General features: G+C 43.1%; 1 protein-coding gene and 1 long non-coding RNA gene across 4 annotated transcripts in view; one reads left to right on the forward strand and one right to left on the reverse strand.

The window, feature by feature from the left end:
• OPCML (opioid binding protein/cell adhesion molecule like) overlaps positions 1–17,976 on the reverse strand; it is a 497,258-nt gene that overhangs the window by 118,948 nt on the left and 360,334 nt on the right. The window lies entirely within an intron of this gene.
• Positions 1,275–17,976, forward strand: part of LOC147916730 (uncharacterized) — a 75,894-nt gene continuing 59,192 nt past the window's right edge. For both annotated transcript variants that reach the window (XR_015552765.1, XR_015552764.1), the window contains exon 1: positions 1,275–1,406. This is a non-coding gene — a long non-coding RNA (uncharacterized LOC147916730). The remainder of the gene's footprint in view (positions 1,407–17,976) is intronic.

Genomic DNA, 17,976 nt, shown 5'->3' on the forward strand with positions numbered 1-17,976 from the left:
ACTCTTTTTAATTCTTTTTTCTTTTATCTGTTCAGATTGGGTGATTTCTTCTAGTCTTTCTTCCAGGTCGCTGATCCGTTCTTCTGTATCCTCTGCTCTGCTTTTAAGTCCCTGTAGTGAATTTTTCACTTCCAGTATTGTATTCTTCATTTCTGATTGTTTCTTTTTTATATCTTCCATTTCTCTGTTGATGTTCTCACTGAGTTTCTTCATTCTTCTCCCAAGATCAGTGAGCATCCTTAACACTCTTTGTTTGAACTCTCTGTCAGGTAAATTGCTCATTTCTGTTTCATTTATTTCCTTTTCTGGGGTTTTGTCCTGTTCCCTTACTTGGAACATAGTCTTTTGCCTCCTCATTTTGCCTCTTTCCCTGCGCTTGTCTCTAAGTATTAGGTAGGTCAGCTATGTCTCCTGATCTTGGAGAGGTGACCTTATGTAAGTGATGCCTTATGAGGCCCGGCAGTGTTCTTCCCTCTTGTCACCAGTTCCAAGTGTTCCAGGAGTGATTCCTATGTGGGCTACATGTGTCCTTCCATTGTGGTGGGGTTGCTCTTCCCGCGGGTGCCCAGGGAGGCTGAGCTGTCCCCCTGCCTGGCTGGTTGTAATGCTCAGCTGCGTGTAGTTGTTGTGGGCCCTTCAGTCTCTTTATTGGGTGTGGGGAGCCCCAACACAGTTCACTGCAACATCTAATAGCACATTCCTGTTGCAGTTTCTCTATTAAGTGAGTAGGCCCCCAGCATGTCTGGTTGTTAGGCTCAGGGGCTTACAATTGCTATAAGCCTCCAGCCTATAAGGCTCTTTTCAGCTTTCTGAGGAATGCTGCTGGGTGGGGCTGGCCTCAGGCACAGGAGCACTCAATTTTTCAGGCTTTGGAAGGTGGGGCCAATCCCTTATGTGGGACTTGGAGAATCACAAGTCTTCCGCAGCTGACAAGCCCCATTGCCCACAGGTCCATACACATAGTCAACACAGTCCTGCCCCATGTGCATATTTCGACTCCTTGAAGTGGACCCAGTCTCTCCAAGAGAGGAGCCCCACTCACTCTGCCAATGCCCCACACTCTCCACCTGCTCCTCATGCACGCCCTGCCCCACAGAGGTGGACCCAGTGGCCAGGCTGTGGAGAATCCAGTCACCAATCTATGCAGGCACTCAAGTTGCATAAGGGCTTGTTGTTGGGTGGGGCCTGTCCCTAGGGTGAGCTGCCTGCCCCCGCTGAGCTGTATTAAATCCGTGCTCTGGTGAGTGGGGAAGACCCTGGGCTAGCAGGCCACAGGGAGAAGTCCAATGGCATCTGCCAGCATCTGTGTCAGCACGCCCACACGAGGTCACAACAATGGCTGCCACCAATGTCTCATTCCCTGGAGAAGTCTCACCTCTCACCAAGATGCACTCAGAGCCTATCAGGTGAGTCTCTTTTCACCAAAGGACTATGCACCTTTCTTTCTGGTGATTTTAGGTTGCTTTCCAAAAGGAGGGAATTTGTGTGTGGGCCCTGTAAGAGCAGGCTTTAATTTCTTTATGTCCCAGCTTTTCTGGGGGTATTCCCCAATATTGTTAGTAGCAAGCAAAGCCAGATATTATGCCACTTGTCTCGGTTTTGCTGGGTCCAAAAAATGCCTATAGAGGGAGTGCTCCCCGGCTCAGGGCCCCCACTCCTCCAGGGAAGGTTGCATAACTTTGGGCTGCTCCAGGGCAGCTGTGCAGTGTTGCGGCTTGTAAAGGTGGCATTTTTTCTCTGCAGAAGGGAATTTCTGCCTCTTCCACCTCTGTTGGGATTGTCGTTTTTTGCAGAGGTTCCTCTTATCCAGTTTTCAGTTCTCTGTCAGGGGTAATTTTTCCAAGAGTAGTTGTAAATTAGCTGTGTCCATGGGAGGAGGTGAGTTCAGAGTTCGCCTATGCCGCCATCTTGACTTCTCTCTCAGTACAACTCTTACGTGAGTCTTTCCTCAAATCTTTGAAACCTCTCTCAATTCCAACAAATCTGGAGCATCTTAAAATAAAGATTGCATCCTCATTTTCTTACATTGGGAATAGGGGCAGGGGTCTGTGACTGAATATCTCTGATAAAAACATGATAACTGAGTCTCATTTCAGCCAAAGACAAGTCTCATATTTTAGCATTTTTATTAAAGCTTTTTAAATTACTGAGTGTCTGGTATATTCAATACCAGCCTAAGTGATTTATATTAGTCTATCCCTAGATACCTCATCTAATAAATAACTTGGCAATCTCCTAACCTATAAATATCCCTTGTCCCAGCAAAAAGCAATTAAAACACGTTAGAAAAAAAATGTGGCTTCCCAGTGCTCCAGACTGCAGTGCCACTGGATGCTTCCAGTGGAATAATTCACGCCATTTACCGAGGGGTTCAGATCTCCTGTACTCACCACTCACCCACCAGGAATTTACGTTCCCATTGCCTTCAAAAACAAAACACACCCGAAACTATCTTTAAATGTTTAACATGACATAATGATGCAAGTATTTTATCATGGAAAATATTATTCCCAGCAACAAGTGTTCTATAACATTTTAGACAGCTTAGGCTGAAAATATTGTGCAAAACCTTCTAGGAAAGCAGTTGTGCCAAAAATGTTTAAAACACATTAAGTATCAAGGCAGCCACCTGAAAGGTTATTAGAGGTTCTAGTGTCACTAGCCCAGGAAATATTTCAGGTTAATAAGGTTCAACCAGCATGCCAGGTAAAAAGCCATTGATATTTATGATAGTGGCTTCAAGTTCAGTACTTTTGGCTGCAAAAGGAAGCCACTTTTCCTGAAAAACCTCTTCCCTGGCCTTCCTTGACACTCCAGGGGTGTGTGAAGGAGGAAAATCTGGGTCTTTACTTTTTACTTGTATAAATTAGTGTGCTCTACCTTGCATCCAATACACCAGCAGCCAGGTAGGAGAGAAAAAGTCACACATTCAGACATTTCTCGTTATACTCAGGGACGTTTATAGGAAAAATTGCCTTGAGTAGAAAAGGATGGCCCCAGTCCAGGTTTTATAGGGATTCTCCAAATTACAATCCCAACGAGCCCATGGCATACTCATCATAAATTTCAGAGTCTTGCAGGCTTTAAATCAACTTAATTTGATGTGTCTTCTGATAATATTTTCAATCATTTTATTAAACATTGTCTATTTTTATGGACCTCATTTCTGAGATAATGGTCACTTAAGTATTGTTGAGGGAGGGGAGCAATTGCCTTCTATAATTTCACAGGAGCCTAATATACACATTTACCAGTCCTCTCGCTCCAGGGCACATCAAGGAGGTATACAGATGTTGGGCAGTAGTCACGTCACTACACTTGAACTTTATAGGGCTGTGAAGTGGGGAGATTTAAAAAGGAAATACTTTACCCTCCCCTCCACATTGTTTCCTTTGTTATGAAGAAGAAAGAGAAATAACTAAGCTTCACTTTCATAGCCTGGTGTCAGAAGATCTGTGGAATATGGTGAGGGGTTTGATGGAGAACATTTATTTTTTTTATTTTTTATGAGCAGATCAGCCCTGTGCTAACATCTGCCAATCCTCCTCTTTTTTTTTTGCTGAGGAAGACTGGCCCTGGGCTAACATCCGTGCCCATCTTCTTCCACTTTATATGGAGGAAGCTGTGCGTCGGTGCGTGCCCGGGATCCGAACCAGCACACCCCGGACCGCCGCAGCAGAGTGCATGCACTTAACCACTTGTTCCACCGGGCCGGCCCCCATGGAGAACATTTATTTTTGCATAGAGAAATGTTCTTCCCTTTCCTAGGAAACAAGAGATATGTTACAATGGTACTTAGCGCTCCCCAGGATTCTGTGAGCTACATAGTATCCTATTTTCAAATTATTTAATGTAATCTTTTGAAATGTTAGCACATTTCCGTGAATCAAACACCAATCAAATTTAAAAAGTCTACACAGAACAGTTTGACTCCCACCTTTACCCCCTGCACCCCTTAAGCTTACCGATTCCTACAATGTATTCATATTTCATTTATCCATCCATGTTTACTAGTGCCCTATTCACAGATATGTGAGTTAATTTCCATATCAATCTTTGCTATTACAATGCACTCAAACTACCTTGTGTGTGGCATGTGTGTGTGTGTAACTCGTGAAAGCGTATGTGTGGGATAGAGCCTCAGAATGGGTATTGGTTTCAAGTGTAAACGCCTCTACAGTTTTGATGATTGTCGGTGGATTTCTTTCCATGGGGGTGTTACCATATTTCATGTCCGCTCACAATCTATGGGACTACCTGTCTCCCCAACAGTCTTGTCAGCAGCATGTACTACTAAACTATAGGAGTTTTGCCAGTACGATAAATGAGAGATGGAGTTTCTGTGTGCTTCTGATTGCATCACTTCACGCGTCTAAGGACTATTTGTGCTGTTTTCAGTGAACTGTCTCTTCATGTCCTTTGCTTAGGCTTGTTGGGCTTCCCAGTGTTCTTTTTGATAAATCATCTTTCTACGTACATCAATTAGAGTTAATTTACTGTTAGAGCTTGGCCTCTGGAGACAGAGGGCCGGGCCTGTTTCCTGGCACTACCATTTCCTGGCACTACAATTTCCTGGCTGTGTGAGTTTATCAACTTATTTGTCCATCAATTTTTTTTCCATCTGTAAAATGGGCATACAATTAGTACCTAAAAGCAGGAGTGTTGTAAGGATTAAATGAGTGGTACCTATAAACAGTGCCAGTTGAGTGCTAAGAAGTACTGATCTCAGATGCTGCTGATTCCAGTTTCCCCAGGTCTCTCTGCTGCCTCAGGGCTTGGGGTGCTGGTCTGTGCCAGCTCCAGGCAAAGAAATGGCTGGGCGGTGCCCGCTGCCGCTGCCACAGGGAGAGGAGAGATTTGACTGGGAACCAGGGGCACTTCATAAGAGTCAGGCTAATAATGAGTCTCGGCAAACAAAGACACCTGTGGACTAGCACATCTTATAAACCTGGGCACCAGACATAAAGGCCACTTTAAATATATGTTACCAGAGAAAACATCAGAGGCTTGCAGGACACAGCAAGCTGAGGAGAGGAGAAAGCACGCCTCACATACTCAGTGGGCCAGTGGGGCAGTGGGGCTCTCACTTTACTTGAGCTGAAATTGATGAAATACTTTCTTTCCTCTTTGGAAAATGCAAGAGAAGAAATACTGAAATTTAACTAGGGCTACACGACAATTAGAGGCAGAAAAGGGCAGGATGGGAGTGGCTAAGTTGATGTGGACACACAGGCATTGATCCTGTCCCTAACCATTCACCTGTCTATCAGACAAGACACAGCGGGTGGGACGAGCCAGGGCGTGAGGGGCCTGTAGCATCTCACAGAAGGGGAAAGGGAGGGGGAGGAACTCTATGCCTTGGCTGCAGGTATGTTAAGGTGGTCGGCAGAGAGGATGGCTATGATCCAAGATTCTTGGAAATGGCAAGCAGGTAATCTGGCAAAGTGAACAGGTGGGTTCCCAATCCAACCGAGAGGATAAAGTCATGCAACTTGTAGAGAAAACATAAATTTCCCTCCAAGAGTAATGATGAGGGCTTCATCAGATTTATTCTCTTAGGAAAAAGGTCAGTTTAATAACACATCACCCACTTTATTGGAAGGTGTTTTTTTTCAATCTCTAAATTAGGTATCTCCCAACTTTTTTGAAATGGAAAAGTTAAAGCCCCTATAAAAGAAAGTTTTCTGACACTACTGTCACTCTTAATGGTGACCCCATGTTTAGCTGCTGAGCATAAGAAGGACCCTCCCTCACCGGAGGTGGTGTCAAGCAATTTGTATTGATGGAAGGCAGAGGAGGAGACCCAAATTAGGTAGATGACTAATTTCCAATGGGTTTCATTTCTCCTAGGGGTGTAAAAATGAGACCTTGGGCCTGGAAGTTGCTATGGTCCTTCTCAAGGCGATAAAACTCATTACAGTTAGAGACGGCACTACCGAAAGTGCCAGAAGCAGAAACAGAGCATTTGGGAGGATTAAGGGCAAAGCAGGTCGGGGATTACAAATAGGCTGCGTGTGTGTGGTAGACTCAGAATGGTTATCCTGTTTTCTCCCTCCAACTCGGACCAAGTCTTACAACCTGCCAGGCTTGCTAGGGGTGGATATAGAGGCTGGGGGAGAGGGCAGAAGGGCACATGAAGTCAGTGGGAAAAAGTTGGAAAAGGGAGAGAGTAGGCTTGAAATGATGCAGGCTGGAAAGGAAAGTGGGTATTTTGAAGAATTGGTCTTAGCTTAGAAACAGGTACAGATTTCCTGCTCTCCCCTAAACACACACACACACACACACACACACACACACACACACACACACCTGCTCCAAAAACAAAGGAGAGTGGAAATAATGGGCACTAGGGTGGCCCTGAGTGGGCATGCTTAGGGCAGAGGTTTCACCCTCCACAAATCTTGCATTCATCTGCTCATTTTCCCCCTCAATTAAGTGGCATTTAAAAGCTAGATAAGGCAACAAATGAGTATTAATAATCATGTATCAAGTAACAATATTTACAGAATAGCAACAGAGTGGAGCAAGGCAAGGAATAGACTCTCCTCTATCCAATTCCCTTAAACTATTAAAAAATCAGGAGATCTCAAGACATCTCTTGGTTTAAGAAGGAGACCTAGCTCCCAAAGAACAAAGTGAACTACTTAAGGATTGAATCATGTAAAATTAGAAGCTAAAACCCGTTAGCAAGATTTTATCCCTTATCTGTTTTCCAGAACACATCTGTACCTATATCAATTTTCTCTATTTCTTTCATTTTATCTGTCCTTCTTCAGCCCTCTGTCTTCATATAATGGCTGGTGTAGTTGGAATGGAAACATATTACTGAATGCATGTAGACCGTATATGGGGGATAGTATCACCACCCGTAGCCCTTGACCTTGATTAATAAATGCCATACACAATAGGTGAGATTATCTAAATACAAACTCACCTTACCTCCTCAGAATAGCTGCCAGGGCAGAAGGAGACCTGAGACTAGACTATTCCATAGCAAAAGCATTTCTGAATCTGGAAGCAGGGAGAATGAGCCTGAGAGAAGGATTCGTCAGTTTCGTCCCCTGCTGCCCAAGGAGTGTCCTGAGAGGTAGACTCCACCTACCTGGTTTCTGTGGCAGAAATAATTTCTGTGATTCAGGTGGAATAACGAGATGCTATAAAACATTTGAACTGGGCACTTATGTTCTCTCTGCCTGATCCTGCCACCTTCTAATTTAGGTTTAGTGTCCCATTTAGAATTTGCATGGGAAGGCAATGGATTAACAGAGAGATTCCATGGGCTAGCCAGTGCAGCTGGTTTGGCTCATTTGCTAATCAATCAAGTGGCATTTGAGTTTCCCCCTAGTGCCTGACTGTGAGCCACCCCACACCCCCAACCCTGGGGAAATGGGTCCTTTCTCAGTGCACCACAAAATAAAGCACCTTCAGAACCAAGGGGCACAGGGGCCTCCCTAAGAAGCTGCTGTTGTGCCCCAGTGTGGCTAATCAGCCAGTCCAGGTGCACTGCAATCAGAAAACAGGGTACAGAGGGAACAAATGTCTGTACTCCCCTTAGTTCAAATTTGATTTTTCAGTGTTTCTCTCAGAGTCTGGGCCTGCTTATCTGTGTGCTCTGAGGAGTGGTGCACCCAAGTCATCTGGAGGGCTTGTGAAGACACACACTGAGGTCTGTCCCCAGTGTCTCATTCAGTAGGTCTTGGATGGGGCCTGAGTATTTCCATTTCTAATAGGTCCCCAGGTGATGTGGATGCTGGTGTTCTGGGCACAGCAGTTTGAGAAACACTGCACTAAAAAAAATGTGGAGACCCACAATGCAACTTATTAAAATTGGTTGGTAAGACACTACATGAGCCCACTCCCCCATTCATAAGAGAGACTTTGCCCTTTTGGGAGGAAATGTACATGTTCCTCCTTTATGGAGCTGATCCCTCTCTTATTCTCCAGTAACCCCCATATTTAACTGTAAGTTAGTACTGAATAGCAACTTCAATCACTTGACAGTTTTTTCAAAAAACAAGAAAGAATTTTTTAAAAAGCACCCTGAATACAATAAATAGCGCTATTGACCAAGCCATGTGTTTAATTCTGAGATATGGAGACAGACTTCAGCATTCTCAAACTTACAGACATAGCTCATGTTCCTTGTGTCTAAAACATATTTATCTACTTTTTCTCCACTTATAGGACTCCTACTCACCCTACAAAGCCTTTTTCAGGTATCACTTCCTCCCTAAAGTCTTCCTGGACCCTCTCTAACCAAAATGAATTAAACACTCTATTCTACTTCTCTACCCTGTGCTTTCTTCTACAGATGCACTTCACGCAATGATTGGACTCATGGTCCTTACCTATTTGACATCCCTGATAAATGAGAAGCATCTGCATGCCTCCCCTAATGGATGGTAACCACTCCAGGGCACTTTTTATAATCCCCAGTACCAAACACAGCATCTTCACTTAACAGAGACAGAATAATTGTTTGTTGATCTGAACTGAATGGTGGACATGGAATCATGCAGACTATAAAGTTGCTGATTTAATAGGCTTGGTTATTTGCCTTTCCCTGGAGACATCCATTTATTCCTAAGTCACTGTGGACAGAAGATTAGAAGTAAGTAGGGTAAAGAGTGTTACAAGCTGATACACTGACGAGTGACACCCCACAGGGAAGAATGCAGCAGATTCACCAGGAAAAAGAGCTCGGAAATGTGGGGCCACGGAAGGGCACACCTGGGTGGCATCTCTGTGAGGCAGAGACATATAATTAACTTCTTTTAAAATATGATGATAAATAAGCAAGATATGGTTAAATTATAATAAGGTATTCTATTTCAAGGCAGAGATGCTTATAACACTTTTAACAAAAATATAAATATAGTCTAAAATTTAAAAGAAGTTTTAATGTTTAGAAAGGAAGGTTCAGTTATCTAGAAGATTCACTCATTTGAAACATCTCATTATCTGATAATGTGGAAAGAATAATGCATTCTTGTACATTTTCCCTGAATTTCCCCATATTCTCTCCTTCCTAAAGTCTCTGCCAATCTGACTTCCCAGAGGAAAGTGCCTGGAGCAGAATTGGATCTACTGTGTTTGGTTTTGAATGCAGAATGAGAACAGGAAAGATATTAATTTGGTAACAACCATCCCCTGCCTGCCTCCATCCTCTCCTCGTATTCTTTGCTTCCTGTCATCTCTGCTCAGGCGCCCGGGGCAACAGACAGCTAGCCTATGGAAAGCAGGCCTGCAGGTGACCTTTGTGGGACGTTCTGCCCTGTTGCAGCTTCCTGGGGCCTGCAGATGTTAGAGCGAAGGAGAACACGCCGAGACCTGAAATGTATGATATTAAACTTGACGATGAAACTGCTTACCTCCCCAGCTCTGACTGACAAACATCAGCCAAATTCTGCTTTCCTTGGTTCTGAGTCCAACTGCTGTTCCTCAGCTGACAAACTGTGTTTAGAAGGTTTATCTGGTTTTACGTTGATTAAAAACTCTAGGCCAGAGCTACAAAATCTTTTGTTGGTTCCTGCTTCACCCCAAAGGCAGCAGACCCTGGCACGAGCCAGTCATTTACTTTTCGAACTGAGTCAAATCAAAGTCTCTCAGGGACAGAACAAGTTTCAGGGTTCAGAGAAACAAATGAACTATTTCCAGCAAGTTTTGCCAAAGGAGTCAGAAGCTAGCTCACTCCTGAGAACCACGGACAACTTTATACAAGAGAAGAGCAGCGAGTGGTCACAAAAGTGCTGACCTGGCTGAGGTTTGCTGAGGATAAGTGGGGTCTCTCAGTACTGCCAGGTCCAGCCCTCATGGGTTTGAGGATCTCAACGGCAGTGCGTTCTCCACTCTACCAGGCCTGACTTCACACTGAGCTTTGCAAGTCACTAGAAGTTCCAAATATCCTGAACCTTAGCTGACGAGTGTGCCTGGTAAAAAGGAGGACACCGAGGTCTCTTTCCATGTGCTCATATTACTAAATCACAGAGTTTCTCTTTGGTTGTAAATGATTTCCACTGAAAAATAAATAAAAATTAAAAAGGGGAGGAGGAATGGAGTAAAGTATTCTTTTTTAGCCTCAAACTCTATGGGTAATATAGCCCTAGAGGTGAGACTTACTGTTTCTATCCATTTGGGAGTTTTCTGTGAACTACTTGGGCTTGTAGCCAAGAACACTCTCTCTAATACAGGCCCTGCAGGGACACACTCTGTTGAGACCCTAAATGTCAACTGATCCATGGAATAATGGTAGGATCATTGAATGACATAGACCAGCATGACCCATTTGGGAGGCTAGGGGATGAACACTGGAAATATAAGGAAAAATTACGTTTGATAAATCAGCTAAACTTCTTTGAGAGAAGAACATAATTTGTCAACTAGGGGGAGTCAGCAAATTTAAATTAATTTAAATTTATCTTGAGAGGTGGTTCAACCTCCAGAAAGGCTAATAAAACTTTCACGATTGACCAGTCCGGAAGTCAGAAGAAGGGAGAAGGAGGATGAAGGTGCATAAACTTCTGAAGATAAGACAGCGGCAAGCACACCCTCCTCATCAACTTTGGTCCTGTTAGTCAGAGCTCAGGGCCCATGTAGGCACTGGTCTGAACACATAACAGTTTCTGTGATCTTCCTCACATCAACCTGTATTTGCTGTGTGCAAGGTTGCATTCAAATTGATGTAAAGTGAGATAAACAAAAGATGATCTCTTTTCAAAGAGAATATAGAGAACTTTAAAGGACTATACAAAAATATTCCTTGTTCTAATAAAAATTATAGTTATTATTAATAAGGGAACCAGAACATATTTCATTCTAAAATGGGCTGAAAATCACTTACAAGAAACACGGGTCTTACCTGATCTTTCTTCTGGAGTTACAGCCCTACACAAGTTCTTCAAAAGCACTTAGGACATTCTGGGCCTTTGCTTTGATTTATGAAACCATGACATATTCAAGCTGAAAAAGACATCAGAAATCTCCTATCTAATCTTCTCATCCAATCCTCTCACCCCACAAATGAGGAACCAGAGTCCAGAGAGAGGACACTTGCCTGTCTTAGTACGTTTAGCTGCTATAACAAAAACCACATACTGAGTGGCTTATAAACAACAAAGATCTATTTCTCACCATTCTGGAAGCTGGAAGTCCTAGAGCAAGGTGCCCGCACATCGGGTGAGGGCCCTCCTCCAGGGTGTAGACTTCTCCCTGTGTCCTCACATGGTGGGAAGGGCACGGGAGCTCTCTGGGCTCTCTGTAATAAGGGCGCTAATCCCATCCATGCCAACTCTGCCTCCATGACCTAGTTGTCTCCAAGGCCTCACCTCCTCATATCATCCCCTTTGAGGGTTAGGATTGCAACAGATGAAATTTGGGGGGACACAAACATAGCACTGCTCAAGGCCACACAAACAGGAGAGTGTGTGGAATCTCATTTTGAGCCAGCTTCTGGCAGCAGAACCAAAATGGCCTAGGAGAAGAAGAAGAGGTGCTGTGCCAATTCTTGCCGGCAAAACGGAATCCAAGTTCACACACACACCCCCCACTGCAATTACCACACGGTACGACACCCCTCTCTTCTCCATCTCTCCCACCCTCAGCTGGCTGGTATGCATTGTGACCCTTGCGGTAGTGTCACTATTACACCTCCATTTCCTCTTCAAAGCTACTCTTGACAGTCACTTCATCTGCACAAAGCACGGCAGGAGGGAAGTGTGATTGGGGCGGGACCCACACGCTCCTAGGTGGATACTCCACTCTACTTTTTCCCTTCAACTACCCTCCACCTGGAATTTTACCCACTGGAAACCCCATAAGCAGTAGAGTTCTGACTCCTCACAAAATATGTGCTTCCTTAGGCCTTAGTATTTCCCTGGCTGAGAATGAATTCGTTATTTCATATGTTAAGTTGATTTTACAGAAAAGGATAATAAAGAAAAAATCCTATTCTTACCCTACTTGACTGGATATCTATGAAAAGAATGGAAAATAAATAATAAAATAAAAAACACCATTTTTAACAGTTTTTATTGTCTTTATAACTGTGGTTATTGAATACAATGCTCAGGGGGAGTGCCAGATTAGATCTGTGGGAGACAGAAACAAATTCAGATTGTGCACACAGAGGCCATTGTTGGCATGTAGGATTCCAAGGCCTTTCCCCCTTAGTCACGGAGAGAGACAGAAGCATCACACCCCTTAGAAACAAGCTGAAGAGGTATCCATATCAACTAAGCTAAGTAAAATCAGGATTCTAGGACTCTTGGTTTCCTTTCTTCCTTCATTAGCTTGGAGAAGGAAAGAGAAAAGACTCACTATTTCCCATGAAGCCTGGTCGCAGGACGTTTTCTCCGGCTGCAGAGCGCCCTGCCCTGAGAAAGGGGATGCTTGACAGCACCCGGGGGCCTCGTACATCTCTTAGTGGACTGAAATGCCTATTTCAGTCCACGTCATTTACTGTGTCAAACATCCAGTTCAAAATTCAACTCTTCAGGGAAACCTCTCTCAGCTAACCTCGCCTGATTCAAGGCGATCCTTAAACTGTGTTTACATTCAACAAACATTCCCTGAGGCCCTCCTGTATCCTAGCACTGTGCCAGGCACTGAGGTAAGGAAAGTAAATAAGGTTCAATTCCTACATTTATTATCTCCACTCTTATCTCTCTTCTGAATTTTTTTTTTTTTTTGGTCTTTCTCTTGGGTGAAACAAATGAAAAAAGGAAAACACACACAGTGTTATTAATCCTACTATGTGCTGGGTGCAAGTAGATGAAGGAGCTTCACACAGGAGAGCCTTCCCTGCCTGTTTCTCTCTTCCCTGATACTTTTTGCCCTTATTTGATCTTTCTCCTCTCTCCCACATATTTAAACTCTATTCATCTTTTCACACCCCGCTTAAATTACCCCCTTCTCCGTGAAACCTTTATGATGATTCTGGCTCATATTTATGTCTCATTTCTCTGATATTTTTCTTTTTTTTAGTGGACATTAAGCCAGTACCATCAACAACAAGAACAACATAAAATGAGATATCTGTGAGGTATGGGTATGTTTATACGAATTATCCTATTCAATTCTCCTATTACCTCTTTTTGGAGGGTATACTTTTCTTTTACATATTAAATGCAAATACAGCTAATGACGAATAAAAAGCTAACCATAAGTGATTGCTCTAAGTCATATAGAAGTGGTGCAGCCAGAAGCTAAAGTCCTGTCTTTTGGTTCCTAATCCAGTTTTCCCGTGAGCTTGGTGGATTGTTGTCTAATTGTTGAGTGCTCTGTCTCTTCAACCAGAACCTTGATTTCTGTAGGGATAATACAGGCGAGAACAATCTTTTAGACTCTTGGTGTTTTCCCACTATGCACCCCCATCTCACATCACAGAGCCCAGCTCATGGTAGCTCAGTAACAAAAACAGAGTAAGAAAGTGGAAATGAGCAACACGAGTAAGTGCTCAATTAATACTTCCAATTGTTTGAGAATCACCAATTCAGTTTCAATCAGTGATTCATATGATGATGGCTTCCATTTAAATTTAGTTTGGGAGATGGGAGAGAGAAAGATGAGAAGCAAAAAGATAAGAGAAAAGAGAAAGAAGGGAGAAAAGGGGATCTCGAAGAAAGAAGTGAGGGGGAAAGAGAAGCAAGTGCGGGAGAGGAAAGAGAGGGAGGCGAAAGAGAAGCGTTATCATCTCCCGCTGCCAAATCCACCTCCTGCCCTAAAGGAAGCAGGTCTGCAGAAAACCAAGACAAGTGCCACAAGGTTGTGGGTAGTAATTGATGTTTTTGTGGGGCAAAAGGGAAAAGGAGGGGTTGAAGATGAAAGAAGTCAGGAGGGAAATGGAAAAGTTTTCAGGGTCACAGGATACATTTATCAGAAGCTTTTAAAGAAATGTTTAAGAGCAGCTAAGCTGTTGCTATGGAAATAGGTAAAGCTAATCCATTATCTGCAACCTGTGGATGCCACCAGCTTGCCGCGGGGGGGCATTCTGCTTTTTATTATTATTTCTTTTTCTTTTCTCTTTTCTATTTTTTCCCTCTCTAAACACATCACTGGAATTATAAGAAACAAATTAATAAAACTGAAGGAAAGAGAATTCGACTCCTTCAAAGATTATATTAACACATGAGGGAAACTTCACCCCAGGTGTCAACTCGTAAAGAGAGAGGAGATTATTTCAGGAAGATAAGAGGAAAAGAAAACAACAATATGTGAACACCTGGAGGGACAAATGCCTCTTCTTCCTGGAGCCACTCTCGTCCTCAGCTGCATCTCTGAAGTTTGCGCTAAAACCCATAGAAGGCAACAGATGCCTCCTGGTTTAAACCCAAACTGCCCCTCAATTGGAGCCATTTATGAGGCTTTGACGCTTCAGGAAAGAACCTGTGGAAGCCATTTTACAAGTATCCCTCACTTCACATAGAGGCTGTGATTTAGCTATAGGCTAAATCTAAAACAAATTTACGTAAAGCTAGTGTCATTTCCCACAAATATACGTCTGAAATATAGGTTTTAATCAACAAATGTTTTATATATGCATATCTGTGGGAAATGCTGAAGATGTTCATAATGCCAATACTACTATTATGATTTTCCCTCCCACATAGTCTTGTCTCTTCATTTCCTAGGTAATAGAAATCTCTACGGTGATCTGGGGACAGTAACTATGACTCCACACAGACAACTTTCAGAACTTGGTTATCTTTTTCCATTTGCCTATAAAGCTACGGTCTCACAGTTATATCAAATTGGCAATAATTATGAAAAATCAAAATTTAATACATCTTCTCACCCATCCCATTATCTAATCATTCATTTGTATCTCTGAAACCTGGAAGTCAACTTAGTGTCTTCTTGACTTTTTAATTCCAACAGCCACTAGGTCACTACATCTGGTAGTATTCATTGTCTAAAATGACTTGCGCTTCTCCACTCCTCTTCATCTCCACTGACACGACCCTAACTGGGGCTCTGACCATTTCTTATCTGAACTACCCCAAATACCTCCTAACTGGTTTGCCTGCCTGCCTCAAGATGCCTCTATTCCATCCTCCACATTGAGAAAGCAGTATTTCGAAAACTCAAATCTGACCTCTTGTCTCTGCTTCTAAAACTCCTTCACAGGCTTCTTGTCTCCTTCATAAACTCCTTAGGATGATGAGATTCTTTCCCCTCCATCCCCTGACTATCTCAACTGACTCATCTGCTGCTCACTCACCATGTGCCCTTGGTTCCAGGTTTGTCTGTAATCCCCATTAGATATGAGCTCTTTAGGTGGGAGTGCAAACTGGTGCAGCCACTATGGAAAACAGTATGGAGATTCCTCAAAAAAGCAAGGATAGAACTACCATATGATCCAGCTATTCCACTGTTGGGTATTTATCCAAAGAACTTGAAAACACCAATTTGCAAAGGTACATGCACCCCTGTGTTCATTGCAGCGTTATTCACAATAGCCAAGACTTGGAAGCAACCTAAGTGCCCATCAAGGGACGAATGGATAAAGAAGATGTGGTATATATACACAGGGGAATACTACTCAGCCATAAGAAACGATGAAATCCAGCCATTTGTGACAACATGGATGGACATTGAGGGTATAATGCAAAGTGAAATAAGTCAGAGGGAGAAGGTCAAATACCGTATGATTTCCTTCATTAAGTAGTAGATAATAACAACAATAAACAAACACATAGGGACAGAGATTGGATTGGTGGTTACCAGAGGGGAAGGGGGGAGGGGGGAGGGTGAAAGGGATAATTCGGTACATGTGTGTGGTGATGGGTTGTAATTAGTATTTTGGTGGTGAACATGATGTAATCTATGCAGAAATAGAAGTACAGTGATGTACACCTGAAATTTTTACAATGTTATAAACCAATAAAAAAAAAAAAAAAAGATATGAGCTCTTTAATGGCAAGAGCTGTATCCTGCTCATCTGGGTCTCTTCAGGGCCTGGGTCAGTGTCTGGAAAAACGAGCGCTCGATAAACACCTGTTGACTGCCAGTCTCGAGGATACATTACCTCACTGAGCTAATGGAAGCACCACACGGCTTGTTCTCCAACTCACCCTGAAAATCACTCAGGTTCAAGGCTTCACTGTAAAATGAATTCATGCCTTTCCTAATCAGTCCTGTGAATTTAAATTCTGAATTATAAGCTCTCTTAGAGAGAGACATAACTGCTAAACACCATGTGTAACTCAGTGGCCAGTGACAGCATGGGCACGCAGGGCCGGGGGCCGCCAAATGAAGGGACTGACATTAAAATTTAAAACAAATTATGATCCATTCTGCAGCAGATTTCGCTTTCCAATTGAAATTACCGGGCTGTGGAGCTACGAGTCTAGTGCCCATACAGCACATCCTCAGCAATTCTTTGACAGAAACGGAGGTACAAAGGGTCACACTTGGATGAGACACAACTGAAAGCCTCCACGGTTGAAGAGAATCCTTGGAGGAGTTTGGAGTAAATCTCCCCCCAGCCACGCATGAACTGAAAGCACCAACCACAGAGTCAGAGAAGAATGCGTTTGGGTGATAATACGGGCTCCTGTTTGAGAACGGATGATTAGCACTCCAAAATGAGGGCCTGGCAACACAGGTCCTTCAAAATTAAAGGACTGAAGCACTAGAAATTGACGTTTTCAAGGCAAGGTCTGTGGTTACTTAGAGCTTCCAGAGAAACGATGGATCAAGAAAACAGAGGCACATAGATCTTCTGTGAAGCACTATTTGGAAACTAGGGCTCTCAGAAAAAAAGAAAGGCTAGTGTGAAAAAAAATCAGGAGTACAACCGAGGGAAGTAATTTTGTTTGAGTTTGAGTGGCTAAAAGAGAGTGGCTGTTGACATTTTTGTGACTACAAGGAAATTCGCAGGCCAAATAAAGTACTGTCCTTCCTAACAGTCCAGAACAACTAAAAGCAAGCTCTGGTTTGAATTGAAGAATGGAATTGAAATTGATGGTAAAAACCAGGACTACATGCCCATACTCTTTATGATTTATGTATAGATACTTCCATGATTCTCCTGTCTGTTTGATGGCCCAGTGTGCTTAGGAACATAATAAGGGAGAAATAATGAGGAGATGTGAGGAGGGAAAACCACAGTCCATGAAGCAGAAACTTTTGATCTGTGAGTCCTGGCAGGAAGTTATCCAAGTAGGAGTGATTTTGTCTAAGAGACCTTTCGATTGGGGTTCTCATTTTATTATAGGGCTAATAATTTGACTCAGGCTGAGAAAATTTAAACAAACTGAGTAACAAACTGGAAACTGGCAAAGCACACATGCCATCCATGATGGCCTCAGACACTGGAAATGTCTTTCCACATACACCGAGCTCAGTAAGTGGGGATGGAGTTCAAGTGACACATTAATAGACAAGATCACCGTGTGAACCACGTTCTATGCCATATTCACTTCACGGCTTTTCACTAGTATACAGAAAGTGCCCGTCTTTCCTCCTCAGTGGCAAACTCCCCTCCTTTTGTTGGGCATGACCAATTTTTTTGATTCACTAAGATAAATGCCTACACACTTTATTACTTGAAGTCATAATACCTCTCTGAGATACATGTTATTACCCCTACCCTAAGATGAGGCTGATGTGGCCAGTCAATAGCAGATTCCAGATTTGAAGTCAGGGAGTTTCACCTCAAAATGTGTGCCTGTTAGCACTGTGTTATGCTATGAGACAACACTATGCCGTAATGCTTACAGTATAAAGAGTCCATGTTAATTTTGCAGCTGTAAGAGAGAATGAGGAGAGTGTGTGTGTGCATGTGTGCTGGGGAGGTGCCATATCATCTCCCACTGCCTTCTGGATGAGTTGTTGGCTCTTTCAAAATTGACCTTCTCATTGGGAGAAACTACTTAATGGGTGATGGGATTTACACTGGAGACATGGAAATGTTTTGGAATTAGATAGAGATAGTGGACGCACAACATTGTGAATGTATTAAATGCCACTGAATTG

Source organism: Ceratotherium simum, chromosome 7 (assembly GCF_057802395.1).
Source record: "Ceratotherium simum simum isolate JZ-2026a chromosome 7, ASM5780239v1, whole genome shotgun sequence".
NCBI classification, from domain to species: domain Eukaryota; kingdom Metazoa; phylum Chordata; class Mammalia; order Perissodactyla; family Rhinocerotidae; genus Ceratotherium; species Ceratotherium simum.